Raw genomic sequence first — 21,525 nt, forward strand, 5'->3', positions numbered from 1 at the left:
ATCTCAATTTGTCTTCTCTTCGTCACTTTCTGCTCTGGGCTTATAGAGACATATCCATTTATATGCTGTTAAGGATGTTAGTTTTCTAAACAAGAAAACAAACTCCAATGTATGTTCTTAATGTGCGTATCTATGACATCTCATCTCCCTGCAGTTGAAATGTGTTTTCTTGGGGGAAGAATGGTGTAGACAATATTATATTTTTTCTATTTACTCATCTTCTAAGGGATGTAGAGTTAACCTTGTATTTCTCCAAATGGTGGGAAGCCGCATGGCTTCCTTTCAGTTCTTCCCAACAGGTCAGATGGAGAACAAGTTGACAGGTAATTCATCCATGAGCTGGAATCATTCTGATAAGAGATCTTTATCCATGCCCACCTCATGTTTTGACACCCTCAATTCAAAGGAATGCAGGATAATCTTGACTTCCCACACACCCTACTTCATGGGCATACCCTTTTACTTCCCTGACCCAGAGTCATTTGCTCATAGACACAACATTATCAACATTTCACATGCCACTACAAGGTACTAATTTGCCCATTCCACCACATTTTGTTTCTGGGTGGCTGTAGTTTCTGAGTGGACATATTGAGAGAAGCACTCACACAAGGAAGACATTCTCTGTTGCTTTTTGCTTGCTTAGCTCTGTAGCCTCTGAGCTCAGAGCAGGCTATGAAACATACACAATGCACCTACATGCCTCATTCTGGGTGGGCAAGGAGTATGTCCATTGAGGCAAAGCACAAACAGATAACCAAAGCTGCTCTTATCCAATTCAATCTTACTTTATATTGGTGGAAATTGCTCCCAAATTTTGGAAATGAGCTCTTCATCAACCTTGGTTTTATCTTTTTCTGTTTTTATCAGTTTCCTATCAGGAATATGAAGGAAAATGCCTTAAAGGGCCACATCCTGGGAAATACAATAACAATGAAAAATTTCCTCACTCTGTTAGAACCTGAAGGAACTCCCCAGTACTTAAGCAGACTATTCTAAGAACCCTGAGACTGTTGCTTTTCTTCCTGTATCTACTCTATCCTAAACTACCGTGTAGAAGCCCAAATTTGGTTCTTCTCTTAGAAATTTCCTTTTCTCTCTTGGATGCCAGGTAAAGAGGTTTCCCTTTGATTCTTGCCCAGAAAATGCATAGATATGATCAACCACTCTTATGGGATGACAGCAATATTCCTGGTCTTTCTAGACTAAGGAGTTCAACCATTTTGCCTCTTCTCTCTCATCTCTTCAAAAAGGGCTCTTTTGTCAGTTCTATCACCCACAAATGGGCTCTAGGATTCAATAGTATGAACTTAAGTCATAAAATAGACTTCTCCAACTTAGCATTATATTCTTTGTAACTGGAGGAACAAAGATGATGATCCAGATCCCTTGCCTAAAATTGCTTAATATTTGGGATGGAGGATTCAAATTGTTACAATCTAAATAAAATAAGATGTGTGTTATAAATTATAAGCCACATACTCTGGAATTTCCAAAGAGGTCTTCACTGAACATCTCTGCTTAATATATAACTCTGCTGTTCTGCTTAATATCTTTTTTGATGATTCTCACACAGCTAGTTCTGATCAATTTTTATGTATGCCCAAGTGATATCATCGTTCCATATAAAAATCCAGTTTGAACTTGGGAGGAAAAAATTGAAACACCTTAATTACAGAGATTCATTATTTTTTTAAACCTGAGAAAGATTAACTTTTTCTATCGTTTACAATTTAACTCCCCTAACAACTTCATTTACAAGACAGATCCAGAAGCCTGCTCAATTTTATAGCATTAAAAATCATCTAGACAGAGAGTATTAGTTTAGATAGAAATTTGTCTTCCATGCTGGAGTACAAACTGAATTCTATGATGAAACACATTACCTTTACTCTTTAATTTTTAAAAGTAGAAATGAGATGACTCTGTTGGGAAGGGGGTGCCATTTAACCCCAGGGTTGGCAGCAACCGCAGAATTAATTCCCAGCAGTACCTATTACAGATAAGCAAAGTCAATCAAGGTAAATATTTTAAAGAAAAGTGGCTGCAAAGGAGTGGCAAAAAATAAAAATACCTATAGCATAATGCTAATGCCATAATGTGACCACTGAGGGACAGCATTGCCCATGTGAATAATTCAGAAGGGAAATTTCAGAACAATGTAGAGTGATTATTATTAAATTACATTAATTTTCCCTTTAATATTACAAACAGGAAATGAAGTTCATTTTTCAGTGTTCTTTCCAGCTGAAAGACCCAATTAAAATTAAAAGGGGAAATTGATTTTTCTTTGGGTTCAATTAAATCTTTCATCTAGTTAGTCAGAGCTGAGGGCAGAAAAATGGGATAGCCTAGAATTTTATTGTCTAAGGAGATTATTGGAGTGGGTTTCTAGCTGCTCCTGGTTTCTGGGGCACCATCATGAATTTGATCTCTGGCTATAATGTGATTGTAGAAATATTCGTGATGTCAGGCAGAGTCCAACCCCAATCTGACCACTAACGCCAGACACATTTTCTCAAACAAAAACACAACTAAGGTCCTTGTTATTTCATCTGGCCTACTATTTTTATTTTTATTATTTTTTTATTTTATTATGTTATGTTAGTCACCATACAATACATCATTAGTTTTTGATGTGGTGATCCATGATCCATTGTTTTCATATAACACCCAGTGCTCCATGCAGTACATACCCTCTTTAATACCCATCACTGGGCTAACCAACCCCCTCCTCCCCCGTCCCCTTTAAACCCTGTTTGCTTCTCAGAGTCCATAGTCTGTCATGGTTCATCTCTCCCTCCTATTACCCCCCCTTCATTTTTCCCTTCCTTCTCCTAATGTCCTCCATGCTATTCCTTATGTTCCACAAATAAGTGAAACCATATAATTGACTTTCTCTGCTTGACTCATTTCACTTACCATAATCTCCTCCAGTCCCATCCATGTTGATGTAAAAGTTGGGTACTCATCCTTTCTGATGGCTGAGTAATATTCCATTGTATATATGGACCACATCTTCTTTTTCCATTCACCTGTTGAAGAGCATCTCAGCTCTTTCCACAGTTTGGCTATTGCAGACACTACTGCTATGAACATTGGGGTGCATATGGCCCTTCTTTTCACTACATCTGTATCCTTGGGGTAAATACCCAGTAGTGCAATTCCTGGGTCATACGGTAGCTCTATTTTTAATTTTTTGGGGAACTTCCACACTGTTTTCCGAAGTGGCTGTACCAACTTACATTCCCACCAACAGTGTAAGAAGTCTCCCCTTTCTCCACAACCTCTACAACATTTGTTGTTTCTTTCCCTGCTCATTTTTCCATTCTAACTGGTGTAAGGTGGTATCTCAATGTGGTTTTGATTTGAATTTCCCTGATGGCTAATGATGATGAACAGTTTTTCATGTGTCTGTTAGCCATTTGTATGTCTTCTTCAGAGAAGTGTCTTTTCATGTCTTCTGCCCATTTTTTGACATGATTATTTATTTTTTGGGTGTTGAGTTTGAGAAGTTCTTTATAGATTTTGGATATCAGCCCTTTATCTGTAGTGTCATTTGCAAATATCTTCTCCCAATCTGTGGGTTACCTCTTTGTTTTGTTGACTATTTCTTTTGCTCTGCAGAAGCTTTTTATCTTGATGAAGTCCCAAAAGTTCATTTTTGCTTTTGTTTCACTAGCTTTTGGAGCTGTATCTTGAAAGAAGTTGCTGTGGCCGATGTCAAAAAGGTTACTGCCTATGTTCTCCTCTAGGATTTTTTTTTTAATTTTTTTATTGTTATGTTAATCACCATATATTACATCATTAGTTTTTGGTGCAGTGTTCCATGATTCATTGTTTGTTCATAACACCCAGTGCTCCATGCAGAACGTGCCCTCCTCAATGCCCATCACCAGGCTAACCCATCACCCTACCCCCCTCCCCTCTAAAACCCTCAGTTTGTTTTTCAGAGTCCATCATCTCTCATGGTTCGTCTCCCCGTCTGACATACTCCCCTTTTCTTCCTCTCCTGTTATCTTCTTCTTTTTCTTTTTTCTTAAAATATGTTGCATTATTTGTTTCAGAAGTACAGATCTGTGATTCAACAGTCTTGCACAATTCACAGCGCTCACCGTAGCACATACCCTCCCCAATATCTATCACCCAGCCACCCCATCCCTCCCACCCCCAACCACTCCAGTAACACTCAGTTTCTTTCCTGAGATTAAGAATTCCTCATATCAGTGAGGTCATGTGATACATGTCTTTCTCTGATTGACTTATTTCACTCAGCATAACACCCTCCAGTTCCATCCACGTCGTTGCAAATGGCAAGATCTCATTCCTTTTGATGGCTGCCTAATATTCCATTGTGTATATATACCACTTCTTCTTTATCCATTCATCTGTCGATGGGCATCTTGGTTCTTTCCACAGTTTGGCTATGGTGGACATTGCTGCTATAAACATTGGGGTACACGTACCCCTTCGGGTCCCTACATTTGTATCTTTGTGGTAAATACCCAGTAGTGCAATTGCTGGATCGAACGGTAGCTCTAATTTCAACTGTTTGAGGAACCTCCATACTGTTTTCCAGAGGGGTTGCACCAGCTTGCATTCCCACCAACAGTGTAGGAGGGTTCCCCTTTCTCCACATCCCCGCCAACATCTGTCGTTCCCTGACTTGTTAATTTTAGCCATTCTGACGGGTGTGAGGTGGTATCTCATTGAGGTTTTGATTTGGATTTCCCTGATGCCAAGCGATGTTGAGCACTTTTTCATGTGCCTGTTGGCCATTTGGATGTCTTCTTTGGAGAAATGTCTGTTCATGTCTTCTGCCCATTTCTTGATTGGATTATTTGTTCTTTGGGTGTTGAGTTGGATAAGTTCTTTATAGATTTTGGATACTAGCCCTTTATCTGATATGTCATTTGCAAATATTTTCTCCCATTCTGTCGGTTGTCTTTTGGTTTTGTGGACTGTTTCTTTTGCTGTGCAGAAGCTTTTTATCTTGATGAAATCCCAATAGTTCATTTTTGCCCTGGCTTCCCGTGCCTTTGGCGATGTTTCTAGGAAGAAGTTGCTGCGGCTAAGGTCGAAAAGGTTGCTACCTGTGTTCTCCTTTAGGATTTGGATGGACTCCTGTCTCACGTTTAGGTCTTTCAACCATTTGGAGTCTATTTTTGTGTGTGGTGTAAGGAAATGGTCCAGTTTCATTCTTCTGCATGTGGCTGTCCAATTTTCCCAACACCATTTGTTGAAGAGACTGTCTTTTTGCCATTGGACATTCTTTCCTGCTTTGTCAAAAATAAGTTGACCATAGAGTTGAGGGTCCATTTCTGGGCTCTCGATTCTGTTCCATTGATCTATGTGTCTGTTTTTGTGCCAGTACCATACTGTCTTGATGATGACAGCTTTGTAATAGAGCTGGAAGTCCGGAATTGTGATGCCGCCAGCTTTGCTTTTCTTTTTCAGTATTCCTCTGGCTATTCGGGGTCTCTTCTGTTTCCATACAAATTTTAGGATTATTTGTTCCACTTCTTTGAAAAAAGTGGATGGTATTTTGATGGGGATTGCATTGAATGTGTAGATTGCTCTAGGTAGCATTGACATCTTCACAATGTTGATTCTCCCAATCCATGAGCATGGAACGTTTTTCCATTTCTTTGTGTCTTCTTCAGTTTCTTTCCTGAGTATTTTATAGTTTTCTGAGTACAGATCCTTTGCCTCTTTGGTTAGATTTATTCCTAGGTATCTAATGGTTTTGGGTGCAATTGTAAATGGGATAGACTCCTTGATTTGTCTCTCTTCTGTCTTGTTGTTGGTGTATAGGAATGCCACTGATTTCTGTGCATTGATTTTATATCCTGCTACTTTACTGAATTCCTGTATGAGTTCTAGCAGTTTTGGGGTGGAGTCTTTTGGGTTTTCCACATACAGTATCATATCATCTGCAAAGAGGGAGAGTTTGACTTCCTCTTTGCCGATTTGGATGCCTTTGATTTCTTTTTGTTGTCTGATTGCTGTGGCTAGGACTTCTAATACTATGTTGAATAGCAGTGGTGAGAGTGGACATCCCTGCCGCGTTCCTGACCTTAGGGGAAAAGCTCTCAGCCTTTCCCCATTGAGAATGATATTCGCTGTAGGTTTTTCGTAGATGGCTTTTATGATATTGAGGTATGTACCCTCTATCCCTATACTCTGAAGAGTTTTGATCAAGAAAGGATGTTGTACTTTGTCAAATGCTTTTTCTGCATCTATTGAGAGGATCATATGATTCTTGTTCTTTCTTTTGTTAATGTATTGTATCACGTTGATTGATTTGCGGATGTTGAACCAGCCTTGCAGCCCAGGGATGAATCCCACTTGGTCGTGGTGAATAATCCTTTTAATGTACTGTTGGATCCTATTGGCTAGTATTTTGGTGAGAATTTTTGCATCCATGTTCATCAAGGATATTGGTCTGTAATTCTCTTTTTTGATGGGGTCTTTGTCTGGTTTTGGGATCAAGGTAATGCTGGCCTCATAAAATGAGTTTGGAAGTTTCCCTTCCATTTCTATTTTTTGGAACAGTTTCAGGAGAATAGGTATTAATTCTTCTTGAAATGTCTGATAGAATTCCCCTGGGAAGCCATCTGGCCCTGGGCTTTTGTTTCTTGGGAGATTTTTGATGACTGTTTCAATTTCCTTAGTGGTTATAGGTCTGTTCAGGTTTTCTATTTCTTCCTGGTTCAATTTTGGTAGTTGATACATCTCTAGGAATGCACCCATTTCTTCCAGGTTATCTAATTTGCTGGCATAGAGTTGCTCATAATATGTTCTTATAATTGTTTGTATTTCTTTGGTGTTGCTTGTGATCTCTCCTCTTTCATTCATGATTTTGTTGATTTGGGTCATTTCTCTTTTCTTTTTGATCAGTCTGGCCAGGGGTTTATCAATCTTGTTAATTCTTTCAAAGAACCAGCTCCTAGTTTCGTTGATCTGTTCTACTGTTCTTTTGGTTTCTAGTTCATTGATTTCTGCTCTGATCTTTATGATTTCTCTTCTCCTGCTGGGTTTAGGCTTTCTTTGCTGTTCTTTCTCCAGCTCCTTTAGGTGTAGGGTTAGGTTGTGTATTTGAGACCTTTCTTATTTCTTGAGAAAGGCTTGTATTGCTATATACTTTCCTCTCAGGACTGCCTTTGCTGTATCCCAAAGATTTTGAACAGTTGTGTTTTCATTTTCATTGGTTTCCATGAATTTTTTTAATTCTTCTTTAATTTCTTGGTTGACCCATTCATTCTTTAGTAGGATGCTCTTTAGCCTCCATGTATTTGAGTTCTTTCCGACTTTCCTCTTGTGGTTGAGTTCTAGTTTCAAAGCATTGTGGTCTGAAAATATGCAGGGAATGATCCCAATCTTTTGGTACCGATTGAGACCTGATTTGTGACCTAGGATGTGATCAATTCTGGAGAATGTTCCATGGGCACTAGAGAAGAATGTGTATTCCGTTGCTTTGGGATGGAATGTTCTGAATATATCTGTGAAGTCCATTTGGTCCAGTGTGTCATTTAAAGTCTTTATTTCCTTGTTGATCTTTTGCTTAGATGATCTGTCCATTTCAGTCAGGGGGGTGTTAAAGTCCCCCACTATTATTGTATTGTTGTCAATGTGTTTCTTTGCTTTTGTTATTAATTGCCTTATATAATTGGCTGCTCCCATGTTCGGGGCATAGATATTTACAATTGTTAGATCTTCTTGTTGGATAGACCCTTTAAGTAGGATATAGTGTCCTTCCTCATCTCTTATTACAGTCTTTGTTTTAAAATCTAGTTTGTCTGATATAAGGATTGCCACCCCAGCTTTCTTTTGGTGTCCATTAGCATGGTAAATGGTTTTCCACCCCCTCACTTTCAATCTGGGGGTGTCTTTGGATGTAAAATGAGTCTCTTGCAGACAGCATATTGATGGGTCTTGTTTTTTAATCCAATCTGATAGCCTGTGTCTTTTGATTGGGGCATTGAGCCCATTTACATTCAGGGTAACTATTGAAAGGTATGAATTTAGTGCCATTGTATTACCTGTAAGGTGACTGTTAACTGTCTGTTGTCTGTGTTCGTTTCTGCTCTTTGCTGCTTTTAGGTTCTCTCTTTGCTTAGAGGACCCCTCTCAATATTTCTTGGAGGGCTGGTTTCGTGTTTGCAAATTCCTTTAGTTTTTGTTTGTTCTGGAAGCTTTTGATCTCTCCTTCTATTTTCAATGATAGCCTAGCTGGATATAGTATTCTTGGCTGCATATTTTTCTCGTTTAGTGCTCTGAAGATATCTTGCCAGTCCTTTCTGGCCTGCCAGGTCTCTGTGGATAGGTCTGTTGCCAATCTAATGTTTCTACCATTGTAGGTTACATATCTCTTCTCCCGAGCTGCTTTCAGGATTTTCTCTTTGTCTCTGAGACTCGTAAGTTTTACTATTAGATGTCGGGGTGTTGACCTATTTTTATTGATTTTGAGAGGGGTTCTCTGTGCCTCCTGGATTTTAATGCCTGTTTCCTTCCTCACATTAGGGAAGTTCTCTGCTATAATTTGCTCCAATATACCTTCTGCCCCTCTCTCTCTCTCTTCTTCTTCTGAGATCCCAATTATTCTAATGTTGTTTCGTCTTATCGTATCACTTATCTCTCGAATTCTGCCCTCGTGATCCTGTAGTTGTTTCTCTCTCTTTTTCTCAGCCTCTTTATTTTCTATCATTTGGTCTTCTATATCGCTGATTCTCTCTTCTGCCTCATTTATCCTAGCAGTTAGTGCCCCCATTTTTGATTGCACCTCATCAATAGCCTTTTTGATTTCGATTTGGTTAGATTTTAGTTCTTTTATTTCTCCAGAAAGGGTTTCTCTAATAACTTCCACGCTTTTTTCAAGCCCAGCTAGTATCTTTAAAGTCATGATTCTGAATTCTAGGTCCGACATCGTACTAATGTCCGTATTGAGTAGGTCCCTGGCTGACGGTACTACCTCTTGTTCTTTTTGCTGAGGTGATTTCTTTCGTCTTGTCATTTTGTCCAGAGGAGAATAGATGAATGAGAGAACAAAAGGCTAACAGGTTTACAACGTCCCCAGCAAATATACTGTATACAAATCAGAAAAGACCTGAAACCAGGGGAAAAGAAAGGGAAAGAAAGAAAAAAGAAAGAGAAAAAGAAAAAAAAAAAGAAAAAAAGATAAAAACAAAAACAAAGCATTTCAAAAAAGGCAGAATATGATCAAATATGATCAGGCTAGTGCATAGATCAGTGCCACACACTAGATTTTGGGCGTATTTTGGTCTGTTAGAAAAAAGTGCCTCCTAAAATTTTAAAGGAAGAAAGACATATATGTACAAAATAAGGGTTGATACAATGAAGGGATGGAAGATGACTGTAAAGATGAAAATTATAAAAGATTTTATAAAAGGACTTGGTAAGATAAGTTGTTTGAAAAAAGAAAGGAGATTTAAGGAAAAAAAAAAAAAGGAAAAAGGGAGAGAATGTGATCAGGCAGGAGACTAGAACAAAGCCATACACTAGTGGTTTAGGGTATATTTTGATCTGTTAGAAGAAACTGTACCTCAAAATTTTAAAGAGAGAACAACTTATATATATATGCCAAAAACAAGGATAACTACTATGAAGGGATAAAATATGACTCTAAAAATGAAAAAAAAAAATGTTGTTTTTTTTTTTAAAAAGGGATTTATAAGATGTTGGTTGAAAAAGGGAAAAAGAAAAATAAAAAAAAGTCAACAAAAATTAACTTTGATGAAATAATGAATCATGGTAAAAAAAAAAAAAAAAAAAAAAGAAGCCATGAATCTATGTGCAGTATTCCCCTAGCGCTGGAGTTCTCCTATTCTCCTTGATCGATCAACTTGGTCTTGGCTTGCTGGCTGTTTGTGCTGATCTTCTGGAGGAGGGGCCTGTTGCTGTGGTTTCCAAATGTCTTTGCCGGAGGCGGAATTGCCCCGCCCTTGTCGGTCCGGGCTAAGGAAGCTGCTCCAGTTTGCTCTCAGGAGCTTTTGTTCCCTGCAAGCTCTCGGTACAGCTTTGGAGGACCAGGGCGAAAATGGCGGCCTCCCAGTCTCCGCCCGGAGGAGCCGAGAACTCGGGCCCCACTCCTCAGTGCGCCCCCAGAGAAAAGCAGTCACTCCCGTGTCCCCGGTCTCTGGCAGCACTCCGTGCTCACCTGGCCTGTGATCGAGCATTGCTATCTCTGGCACCCAACCCCGCTCGGAGTCTCCAAACCCAGCAGATCCCTGCAGTGCATTCCCGCACCGCTCCTCCCCGGGAGGAAGGGGAGTCTCCCCGGATCTGCTGCTTGTTGGGTCCTTGCTGGGGGAGCCGTGCCCCGACTGGGCCGCAGATCACAGTTTATGGCAACCCCGAGCTGAGAGCCCACGACTCTGCTCCATATCTGCCGCCGGCTTCCCCGCCCCGACACCTGGGAGCTCTGCTGCACTCAGGCACCCCCGGTCTCTCTGTGATCCCAAGGGTCCTGAGACCACACTGTCCCGGGAGGATTCCACCCCCCGCTTAGCCACTGCAGCGACGTCCCTCTGCCGAGCCAACTTTTAAAAGGTCCGATTTTGTGCTCCGCGGCTCTAGCACTTGCCAGAAGCGGCCGGCGGAGGCCCCTCCCCCGCCGTCTATCCTCCCGAATATCGCCTCGGATTCACTTCTCCGCACGTCCTACCTTCCAGTAAGTGGTCGCTTCTCTGTTCAGAGAGTTGTTGCTACTCTCCTGTTCGATCTCCTGTTGAGTTCGTAGGTGTTCAGAATGGTTTGATCCCTATTCAGCTGAATTCCTGAGACCAGACAAAATCTAGGTCTCCTACTCCTCCGCCATCTTGCTCCGCCCCTCTCCTCTAGGATTTTGATGGATTCCTGTCTCACATTGAGGTCTCTCATCCATTTTGAGTTTATCTTTGTGAATGGTGTTAGAGAATGGTCAAGTTTCATTCTTCTGCATGTGGCAGTCCAATTTTCCCAGCACCATTTATTGAAGAGACTGTCTTTTTTCCATTGTATGTTTTTTCCTGCTTTGTTGAAGACTATTTGACCATAGAGTTGAGGGTCCATATCTGGGTTCTCTATTCTGTTCCACTGGTCTATATGTCTGTTTTTGTGCCAGTACCATGCTGTCTGGTGATCACAGCTTTGTAATATAGCTTGAAGTCAGCAAACATGATGCCCGCAGCTTTGTTTTTCTTTTTCAACATTTCCTTGGTGATTTGGGGTCTTTTCTGATTCCATACAAATTTTAGGATTGTTTGTTCCAGCACTTTGAAAAATGTCATTGGAATTTTGATCAGGGTGGCATTGAAGGTATAGATTGCTCTGGGTAGCATAGACATTTTAACAATGTTTATTCTTCTGATCCATAACATGGAATGTTTTTCCATCTTTTTGTGTCTTCTTCAATTTCTTTCATGAGTGCTCTGTAGTTCCTAGACTATATATCATTTACCTCTGGCATCTGGCCTATTTAAATAAAATTAAAATGAATTACTAAAATATCTCAAAAGAAAAATGTGCTAAATATTCAAAAATGAGATTAAATGTGTACCAGGTTCATGGTCCATGGGGATCACACTGGTCACAATGAAGGAGAAATCCTCTGTGCCTCCTGTCCCCTCATGACTCCTAGCACTGGCCCCCTCAATCCTTTGCTTCAAACCACCCTTTACACCATTGCCAGAGCACTTCATATTTTGAAAACACTAATCTGATCACATGCTTGCCCTGCTTAAAATCATTCACATCTCTCAATTGCCTTCAAGACAGTTAAGAATCTTGACACTCATGAAGCCTCATCTCTTCATTCCTGGTGGCTCCACACAGGAGCGTCATCAAGCCCCCAGCAGAACTCATCACACTCAACAGATACACAACTAATGCTGATGGATGGATGGTTGGAAGAGTGTGTGGATCAATGCATAGATGGTTGCATGGATGGATGGATGGATGGATGGATGGATGGATGGATGCATAGATGCGTGGTTGGATGGATAAATGGATAGATGAGATGTCAGAATTTTGAAATTAAAGAACATCCCATTTATGTGTGAAAATCCCAGGTTTCTGGTCCAAGAAGTTTCTCCCTAGACACAAAGCAGAAGTCATTCGTCACTCAGGCAGAGAGCATGAAATGGGAATGAATACAAATCCAAGCAATAGTCTCCCTAAAGCATTTTATCCTTTAAGCCAAGGAGTCACAGGACTCAGGACTGTGATCTTCCTTCAACTGGGGAAGAAAACAAAGAACTGGTGCAATGGCTACTGTAGTTGAGAAGATTCATGCTTTAAAGTAGAATCAGTCATTTAAGTTATATTTTACTTTAGCTAAAATAGTATTTGTACTTGAAATATCTTTTGGTTGCTCCAATATAGAGAAAAACTATATAATATGGAAGAAAGCTTGAATTCTTCACATAATGTACAGTTTTCAATCTTGACCCAGAGAACAGATCAACCCTACCTATGTTATCCTTCTCCACACCTGCAGCGAAGGTCTTCACCAGCAGTGAACCCAGGTGTTCACTAGCAAGTGGATTCCCAGAGCCATTGTAGGAGAACCTGAGCTGGGAGGGCAGCATCTCTTGGCAACCATAGACAATGACCTCAGAATGGAAGCTTTGTAGAACCTCCAAACTTCTGGACATTAAAGGAACACCATTTACTCATCCCAGTCAATAAAGTACTTCTAGGATTCCTTGCCATAGATCATTGCATTGCCCAGTATCTTTTATGTTCCTGGAAGACTAGGCTTCAAGGCTAACTTCAACTCCCTTTTAATTCACTTTCATCCTCACAGCTGACAATTTCCCTTCACAATCTATAATTTAGCTTGCACATATACATTTTTAAGTTTCCAGGGGCTTAGCTTTTGGTCTTCTCTTCTACCTCCACTCATTGACTATGGGGGAAATGTTCCAGACTCTTGGTTTTAAGTACCATTTACTCACTGTTGACTTTAAACTTGTAAATCTCCTCCTCACCTCAGTCTTAAATTCCAGGCTCATATTTCCCAAGTGCCTACTCATTGTTTCCTTGTTGATATCTAATGGACAGCTCAAATTTAGCATATCTAAAACCAGTCTTCCAGATGTCCCACAGAAAGCTGCTTCATCCATGGTCTCCCCACCTCAGCCAATGGCACTTTGCTTAAAATCCTGCTGTTCATGCACAGATAAATTAAAGAGAACGTGAATTCAAAAAGAAGAAGAAGAGAATCAGCAGCGACTGTAACTGAATTATTCCATGGACTCACAATTTCCACTTAGAGAAGTAATAAAAACATAAATAAATAAAAAATCTCCCCTTGCTGTAAGGAATGTCTACAGTTTAACTCCAGCCATAGCCAATGAGAGAATCTGAATTCTTAGAAAAACTGTGAACCCTTTGGAGCACTCCTTGTGTTCCAGACCTTGTTCTAAGCACTTTACTTTCATTAAATCATTTAATCCACACAGACACATGTATTATTATTACACTCTCTTTACAGATGAAGAAACTGAAGCACAGAGAAGGTATATAACTTTCCCATTAGCAGTACATGGCAGAAGGGCAATCTGGCTTCAGAGTCCATGCTCTTGCTCACTCTCCTTTGCCCTCTGAGTGTCAGTGTATCTTTGCAGACATGCCAACCCTTGTATGTAGTTGGGAAGACTTCTGAGGAGAAGTTTGATCCAGACTGCACACAGCCTTCACCAGAGTTCAGTGCAATTGGGCAGGCCCCTAAGGCCATATCTTTCTGATAGCCACTAACTGATATAGAGTCTTGGTCCAGTAAGTTTAGAAGACACAGGGTTAAGCAAAAGGAACCAGGGTTCTTGATGTAGGACTTTCAGGACCTGATTGTCACCACTTCAGTCAAGGATTGAAGGGGGTGGATGGTCTTTGTGATGTAGCCACAGTTGTGTGTGTATGTGTGGGTTTTTTTTTTTTAAATGGATTATCCTCATGTTCCATTTTGCCTGATTTATTTTAATTTGAGTCATTCATTTCATGCATGATATTTTTAATCATCAAGAAATGGAGCATATGTAATCACCTACAAATAACAAATAAAAACACCACTTGTGAATGCCTTAAAACAAACCTTTCCATCCATCTCTAGTGTACTAAACAGCAAATTTAAGGTGAGATGGCTTCTATTCCACTTTCTTATTCTACTTCACAAGTAAATTCAATCCCAGAGACAATTTCACGCATATTCTATAGGATTATTTCATGGCTGTTGGGAATCAACATACTACCCTCCTTTTCTTGTGGAAAAGAAGATCTTCCTTTACCAACCACAAATGTTTGAAATTTCTGTAACAAAAATTTTTATCTCGTAATCATCCATAAATTTAAAAATTCATATATCCCTGGGAAATGGATAATTTTCAAGTAGTGTGCTAAAAATAAATAAATGAATAAACTCTCTTTACAAGGAAGGTAGGAGGGAATGGATGAAAGAGGGAAGGAATGATAAATAAGAGAGTACATGGGAAAGGCATGTCCTTCCAAACAAGCCCTTGCCACCTTAAAGGACCTTTGATCACTGCAGCCTCATGCCCACAAAAGAGAGAAACAGATGTTGTGTCAGAAAGTCCCATGGCACTCCCTTTGTACTGGGTGGGATGAGATGCTATGAGGTTAATTTTATGTGTCAACTTGACTGGGCCACACGATACCCAGACATTTGGTCAAACATTATTCTGGGTATGTTCTGTGAGGGTATTTCTGAATGAGATTAATATTTGAATTGTTAGACTGAGTAACAGTTTTTGGCCCTCCCCAGTGTGAGTGGACCTTACCCAACTAGTTGAAGGCCTGACTAAAACAAAAAGGCTGACCCTCCCTTAAGTAAGGAGAAACTCCTCTTGCCTGACTTCCTTACAGCTAGGATATAGGTCTTTTCCTGCTTTCAGACTCAAATTGAAATATCGGTTCTTTTTGGGTCTTGAGTCTGTCAGTTTTCAGACTGGAACTTACACCATCAGCTCTCCTGGATTCTAGCTTGCTGACTGTAGATCTAGATACTTGTTAGCTTCCATAACCATGTGAGCCAATTCCATGAGAAAGGCAGAGAGAGGGGCAGTTTAGATAATTTATACATAAATTTATGTATGTATATCTAGATCTTGTTGGTTCCATTTTTCTGGAAAACCTTGGCTAATATAGAACCTTCTTGTTACGATACTGTCATGACTCACCAGATGTCAGAAAAACATGACTCACAGGAAGAATCTGAAGGGCAGTTAAGGAGAGCTTTTGAGGTATTAAGGGGCAAAGCTCATGCAACCATTTACAGACAACTGGAAACAACATAAATGTGTTTATGACTCAAGCAATGTCTCTCTAATGCTATCTCTTAACAAGCTGGTCATTTGAAGTAAAGATTTTCATACCTCAAAGCTATTTCTCACAAAGGCAGGGAATTCCCAGGGCAGGGAATTTATGTCTTATTGTTTTAACTGTACCAAGAATCCAAGGACCTGAGGATATAATTCAAGATGTCTCATACAGTTCATTATAGACTACCAATTCCACCAGGAGTCTAGTAAGAAATTATCGCTTTCTCCCAAGCAAAAATGAATTGGAACCAGAAAATCTTGTGCCATAAAATAATGAAGTTTTCAAAAAATCATGAGGGCATGTCAAAGGATACAGGAGGCAGTTTGAAGGGGTTCCCAATAAGCAAATCTGGGACAATTTGAGCATGAAAATTAATTATTATAGTAAGAAATTATAGCACATTGAATAAAATAAGCATCAATAGATTTGTCATTAAAAATAGATAAACAAATGAGAAAAAGACCCTTGTCTTATAAGAATATGAACAAATAAATGTGGAAATAATAACAAGTTACATCATCAATGGACACTAAACTTTTCTGGGTTAAAACTTGATGATGGGTTATTTACATAGTCTAAAGTTATCTCCTGCTGTTTATTTACTAATTACAAAGATGACAATGGCAACATTTCATTGGAGAAACATGGCAGTCACCATCATAACCCAGTAGTCAAGGGTTAACATTGTCAAGGTGGAGACAGACCATCATCACACATCTGATGGATTTCACGGACAGCACATCACCTCTGGCATTTCTGCTAAAAAATGCATGATGTGATTCTAATTGTGAGAAAAACAAACAAAAAACATGTTGAGGACATTCTACAAAATAACCATCTTTATTTTAACAAATGTTGAGGGAAGAAGTCTAAAGAAATGCTGTGAAACTATTGAGTTTAAGAGAAAATAACAAGGGGCGCCTGGGTGGCTCAGATGGTTAAGCGTCTGCCTTCAGCTCAGGTCATGATCCCATGATTGAGTCCCACATCGGGCTCCTGGCTCAGCGGGAATGCTGCTTCTCCTTCTCCCTCTGCCTCTCTCCCTGCTCATGCTCTCTCTCTCTGTATCTCTGTGTCTCAAATGAATAAATAAAATCTTTAAAAAAAGAGAGAGAGAGACAATAACAAGATACATCAATTAAATGGGATGTGTAGCAAAAAGGAATGGTTACACAGGAAACTTGGGGGACAACTGATAAAATTTGAATATGAACTGTGAATTAGATAATGGTATTATATCAGTATTAAATTATATGCTTTTATAATTGTACTATGGTTATGTAATAGATTATTTTTCTTCTTTAATAGTACACACTGAATTATTCAATGATGAAGGGACACAATGTCTCAAATTTCCTCTCAAATGGATAGATAGATAGATGACAAAAGCAACAAATTGAAATATTAGGTGAATCTAAATAGAAATATATTGGAGCTCCTTGTACTACTCTTGAAAACCCCTACAAGTTTAAATATATAACCAAATAAAGAAACAAACAAACCACTAAAAATGTAAGTTAAGGTACATCTCTACATCCCGGAGATGTCAGAAGTAAATTCTATAAGAGGACAAATCTGAAATCTGAAAACGACTAATTTTCTTACTAGCCATTAAGAATATGGTGGTAACTCACTAAAATTCCTGCCTCATGGAGAACAGAAAGATAGCCCAGCAGACAGACATTCCCTGAGCTCCAAGGCCACTCTTGTCAGCAGGTGCCCCCAATGCATCTCCTTCTACACAGGTACTCTCAGCAGGTACAACACCCATCAGCTTGGCTCAGTACTAGGGTCTCAAACTTGGTTCCCTAGAGAGGGCTCTCTCATGGTCATTCCCTGATGGTAGTATCAATACGGTGACCACAGTGTGGACTTCTTCTTTTATAGGTAGTGTTGAGGGACTCACCACCTTCTCAGGTACTGCTCAGCCTTTTCCACAGATGGACTTCCTCAGCACCCTAGAATATAGATAAAGGCCCTTATTACAACTTCTAGAGTCAGTCTTAGGGCAACACAAGGTGACCTTGTGCACTAGTTATGCACTACTGGGTAACAAATTATCCTAAAACATGGAGACTTACACATTGCTCAGGCATACAAAATAACTCACGCCCTCCAAGACCCCCATAAGACTAACCTTATCCAAACCACAATTTTATTCTTTAAACTGGGCCAAGGTGGAGACAGACCATCTGTCTGTGCCCAGGTGCTAATGAGAATCATCTAGTGTAGTTTCTCTCAAACTGTGAACTGAAGAGGTGAGTTATCTGCCCACACACACCTATAACATATCATGGACAGTCATAGAGAATCATCATTGGCACTTCTATTGAGAGAGAGAGAGAAAGAAAGAAAGAAAGAAAGAAAGAAAGAAAGAAAGAAAGAAAGAAAGAAAGAAAGAAAGAAAGAAAGAAAGAAAGAAAGAAAAGGAAGGAAGGAAGGAAGGAAGGAAGGAAGGAAGGAAGGAAGGAAGGAAAAAAGAAGAAGGAAAGAAAAGAGGGAAATGAGAGGAACACAGGAACCACTGGGCATGAGTACTGAACTCCAGCTGGGAAAATACTGGAAGCTCATTGCTTAGTGCTCATTCTTAGTCTTGCCCAACTGTTACTCCCCAGGGCTACAGGCTCTGCCTTGTGGGTCCTGGGTCCAAACTCTAAGACCTTCTTCCTTTTCATGAAAATTAGCATGCAATTGAAACTGAGTGGTTTTCTCAGCTGACTTCCTGCTGGTAGAATTTGTGGGGACAAACAGACTACTGTGTATGGTACCATCTCCATATCCTTCAGTCCATGCAGACAGTGCTTCACCTAATAGGAATCTTTTAAATTTTATGAAACTTATTTGCAGCCATCTTGTTAAACAAAAGTCACACTTAAAACCTGTTTGAGGGGGAGGAGCAAGAGGGCAGAGGAGTAGGAGACCTGGATTTCGTCTGGTCTCAAGAATTCAGCTGAACAGACATCAAACCAGAACGGGAGAACTCTAGCACTGGGGGAATACTGCACATAGAATTCATGGCTTTTTTACCTGACTCATTTGTTTTTCAAAGTTAATTTTTTAACTATTTTTTTTAATTTTTCTTTTTCCCTTTTTCAACCAATATCTTATCAATCCTTTTTGAAAAAAAAATTTTATTTTTCATTTTTAGAGTCATATTCTATCCCTTCATAGTAGATACCTTTATTTTTGGCATATATATATAAGTTATTCTCTCTTTAAAATTTTGAGATACAGTTTCTTCTAACAGATCAAAATATACCCTAAATCTCTAGTGTATGGCTTTCTTCTAGTCTCCTGCCTGATCACATTCTCTCCCTTTTTTTTCTTTTTTTTTAAATCTTCTTTCTTTTTTCAAACAACTTCTTATCTTATCAATTCCTTTTATAAAATATTTTATAATTTTCATCTTTATAGTCAACATCCATCCCTTCATTGTATCAACCCTTATTTTGTACATATAGAAGTCTTTCATTTTTAAAATTTTAAGAGGCACTTTTTCTAACAGACCAAAATACACCCAAAATCTAGTGTGTGGAACTGATCTATGCATTAGCCTGATCATATTTGGTCATATTCTGTTTTTTTGTTTTGTTTTGTTTTGTTCTGTTTTTGTTTGTTTTTAAATTTTTCTTTTTCTTTTTTTTTCCTCTTTCCTTTTTCTTTCTTTCCCTTCCTTTTCCCCTGGTTTCAGGTCTTTTCTGATTTGTTTACAGTATATTTGCTGGGGACGTTGTTACCCTGTTAGCATTTTGTTCTCTCACTCATCTATTCTCCTCTGGACAAAATGACAAGATGAAAAAAATCACCTCAGCAAAAAGAACAAGAGGTAGTACCGTCCACCAGGACCTACTCAATATGGATATGAGTACAATGTCAGACCTAGAGTTCAGAATCATGATTTTAAAGATACTAGCTGGGCTTGAAAAAAGCATGGAAGTTATAAGAGAAACCCTTTCTGGAGAAATAAAAGAACTAAAAACTAACCAAATCGAAATAAAAAAGGCTATTAATGAAGTGCAATCAAAAATGGGGGCACTAACTGCTAGGATAAATGAGGTAGAAGAGAGAATCAGCGAAAAAGAAGACCAAATGATGGGAAAAAAAGAAGCTGAGAAAAAGAGAGATAAACAACTACTAGATCAGGAGGGCAGAATTGGAGAGATAAGCAATACGATAAGATGAAACAACATTAGAATAATTGGGATCCCAGAAGAAGAAAGAGAGAGAGGGGCAGAAGGTATATTGGAACAATTATAGAAGAGAACTTCCATAATGTGGGGAAGGAAGCAGGCATCAAAATCCAGGAGGCACAGATAACCCCCCTCAAAATCAATAAAAATAGGTCAACACCCCGACATCTAATAGTAAAACTTATGAGTCTCAGAGACAAAGAGAAAATCTTGAGAGCAGCTCGGGAGAAGAGATATGTAACCTATAAAGGTAGAAACATTAGATTGGCAACAGACCTATCGACAGACACCTGGCAGGCCAGAAAGGACTGGCATGATATCTTCAGAGTATTAAAGGAGAAAAATATGCAGCCAAGAATACTATATCCAGCTAGGCTGTCATTGAAAATTGAAGGAGAGATAAAAAGATTCCAGGACAAACAAAAACTAAAGGAATTCGCAAACAGGAAACCAGCCCTCCAAGAAATATTGAAAGGGGTCCTCTAAGCAAAGAGAGAGCCTAAAAGAAACATAGATCACAAAGGAACACAGACAATATACAGTAAAGGTCAACTTACAGGCAATACAAGGGCACTAAATTCCTACCTTTCAATAGTTACACTGAATGTAAATGGGCTAAATGTCCCAATGAAAAGACGCAGGCTATCAGAATGGATTAAAAAACAAGACCCATCAATATGCTGTCTGCAAGAGACTCATTTTAGAACCAAAGACACCCCCACATTGAAAGTGAAGGTGTGGAAAACCATTTACCATGCTAATGGACACCAAAAGAAATGGACACCAAAATGGCAATCCTTCTATCAGAATATTAGATTTTAAAACAAACACTGTAATAAGAGATGAAGAAGGACACTATATCCTACTTAAGGGGTCTATCCAACAAGAAGATCTAACAATTGTAAATATCTATGCCCCTAACATGGGAGCAGCCAATTATATAAGGCAATTCATAACAAAACCAAAGAAACACATTGACAACAATACAAAAATAGTGGGGAACTTGAACACCCCCCTCACTGAAATGGACAGATCATCTAAGCAAAAGATCAACAAAGAAATAAAGACTTTAAACGACACACTGGACCAAATGGACTTCACAGACATATTCAGAACATTCCATCCCAAAGCAACGGAATACACATTCTTCTCTAGTGCCCATGGAACATTCTCCGGAATAGATCACATACTAGGTCACAAATCAGTTCTCAAGCGGTCCAAAAGATTGGGATTATTCCCTGCATATTTTCAGACCACAATGCTTTGAAACTAGAACTCAATCACAAGAGGAAAGTCAGAAAGACCTAAAATACATGGAGGTTAAAGAGCATTCTACTAAATAATGAATGTGCCAACCAGGAAATTAAAGAAGAATTTAAAAAATTCATGGAAACAAATGAAAAAGAAAAGAAAACTGTTCAAAATCGTTGGGATGCTGCAAAGGCAGTCCTGAGAGGAAAGAATCTAGCAATACAAGCCTTTCTCAAGAAACAAGAAAAGTCTCAAATACACAACCTAACTCTACACCTAAAGGAGCTAGAGAAAAAACAGCAAATAAAGCCTAAACCCAGCAGGAGAAGAGAAATCATAAAGATCAGAGCAGAAATCAATGAAATAGAAACCAAAAGAACAGTAGAGCAGATCAACGAAACTAGGAGCTGGTTCTTTGAAAGAATTAACAAGATTGATAAACCCCTGGCCACACTTATCAAAAAGAAAAGAGAAATGACCCAAATCAACAAAATCATGAATGAAAGAGGAGAGATCACAACCAACACCAAGGAAATACAAACAATTATAAGAACATATTATGAGCAACTCTATGCCAGCAAATTAGATAACCTGGAAGAAATGGATGCATTCCTAGAGATGTATCAACTACCAAAATTGAACCAGGAAGAAATAGAAAACCTAAGCAGACCTATAACCACTAAGGAAATTGAAGCAGTCATCAAAAATCTCCCAAGAAACAAAAGCCCAGGGCTAGATGGCTTCCCAG

The sequence above is a fragment of the Zalophus californianus genome, chromosome 8, assembly GCF_009762305.2.
Source record: "Zalophus californianus isolate mZalCal1 chromosome 8, mZalCal1.pri.v2, whole genome shotgun sequence".
NCBI classification, from domain to species: Eukaryota; Metazoa; Chordata; class Mammalia; order Carnivora; family Otariidae; genus Zalophus; species Zalophus californianus.